The 1666-nt window shown below is 51.1% G+C and overlaps 1 protein-coding gene and 1 non-coding gene across 2 annotated transcripts in view; one reads left to right on the top strand and one right to left on the bottom strand.

Moving 5' to 3' along the window:
• Positions 1–1666, bottom strand: part of TMPRSS6 (transmembrane protease, serine 6) — a 34805-nt gene that overhangs the window by 23410 nt on the left and 9729 nt on the right. The gene's annotated exons all lie outside the window — the stretch shown is intronic.
• TRNAI-GAU lies at positions 1092–1164 on the top strand. Its single transcript has one exon. It is a non-coding gene; the product is annotated as a tRNA-Ile (tRNA).

The raw sequence follows: 1666 nt of genomic DNA, 5'->3' as shown, positions 1-1666 counted from the left end.
CCCCAGTCAGGAGCAACTCCTTTCTCCTGTGAGTTCCCAGCACTCTCTGCTCAGTCTTCAGAGATATGCTCCTTTCTCTGCTTTGGATTGCAGCCCCTGGTGACCATCTCTGTCCCCTGGCAGAAGGAGTCTCTCTCTCCACTGCCCCCGGGGCCTCTATTCTAGCACTGGCTCTTGGTGTTATGAGAATCTGTTTATGCATCTGTCTCCCTCATGTGGCTCAGGGCTCCTCTGAGGGCAGGGGTGAGGAGGCGGTCATCCTGGTGTCCCCAGTGCAGGCAGGGGGCCTGAAAGAAGGGCTTAAAAATTCTATTTAAAGGATTTGAATTGTCACCCCCCTCCCCCTTAGACTCTGCTCCTGGAGGGCAGGGGCTCTGGACATGCCTCGAGCCAAACAAGAATAATTACAGAGCAACTGCCAGAAATCAGGGGACATCCAGACTGCAGTGCAGTGCAGAGGCGTGTGGGCACGCGGTGCAGCAAGCAACATGTGTACAGTGCAGAGTGCGTTCACACGTGGGCACACGTACACATAAGGATGCAGCACCGGTATCACCTAATCAGTAGGCCCGGCCAGGGCCTGGCAGGATGGTGGCTTGCACTAACTAGGTCCTGCCCCTCCTCTCCAGCAGTTCCCTGTCCCTAGTCCCCCACTGTGGCCCAGCAGAGAGTAGCTCCAGAGGCCACTCAGGCTGGCCAAGCTGACAGAAGGGACTTTGCTCCTCTGTGACCTTCCAAAGAAGGGTTTTAAAGCAGAGAAAATAACTAAAAGCTAGGGTTTTCATTTGCAAAAGCTGGGTCCTTCAGAGGATAAAGGTTTTATCTGAATTCAGGGGCTTTATGCACCCAGAAGTAAGCTGTGCAGAGGATCGGCTGCAGTTCTCAGGGGTGAGGCGCCCCCACCCTGCAATCCCACCAGCATCTCCTGGGGCTATGAATTAAAATATAGCTTCGTGAGCTTCATATAAGACCTGTGGACTCTAATTGGAAGGGGAATGCCAGTTCTGTATTTTTAACTTACTTTCTCAAGTGTTCCTGGGAGCCTCAGCGTTTGAGAACCACTGCTGTGAACCACAGAGTAGGGGGAGGCTGGCCGGTTAGCTCAGTGGTTAGAGTGTGGTGCTGATAACGCCAAGGTCCAGGGTTCAATCCCTGTACCAGCCAGCCACCAATAAATAAATAAACAGAAATCACAGAGAAGGGGAAAGCCATGAAGTTATAAAAGCCATCCTCTTGGTGATTAAAAAAAAATTATCCAAAATGTCGAAATAAAGCAAAAAGACTACTGTACTGAGAACAAATGGCAACACCACACTGAAGCAGAGGCTCTCCATGTGGTGCCCTTGGGTCCCCAGACACTTTCAGGGGGGCCTCAATGTCAAAGCTATTGTTCATAATAACACTAAGGGACATTGTTTGCCTTTGTCTCTTAGGAGTGCACAGTGGAGCTCTCCAGAGCCGTGTGACAGTGTCATCACAACAGATTGAATGCAGACCAGGACCTGAGCACCCAGCTGTCTCGTCATAGGCCAGACACCAAACAGATGCACAAAAATGCATGGCAATGCCACTCTTCAAATTAAGTTCTTTTTAGAAAAATACTTATTTTGGGGGCCAGCCCGTGGCTCACTCGGGAGAGTGCGGTGCTGATAACACCAAGGCCACG

This window comes from Galeopterus variegatus, unplaced genomic scaffold, assembly GCF_000696425.1.
Source record: "Galeopterus variegatus unplaced genomic scaffold, G_variegatus-3.0.2 Scaffold4000, whole genome shotgun sequence".
In the NCBI taxonomy this organism is placed as follows: Eukaryota; Metazoa; Chordata; class Mammalia; order Dermoptera; family Cynocephalidae; genus Galeopterus; species Galeopterus variegatus.
This window is presented reverse-complemented; position numbering and strand designations above follow the sequence as displayed.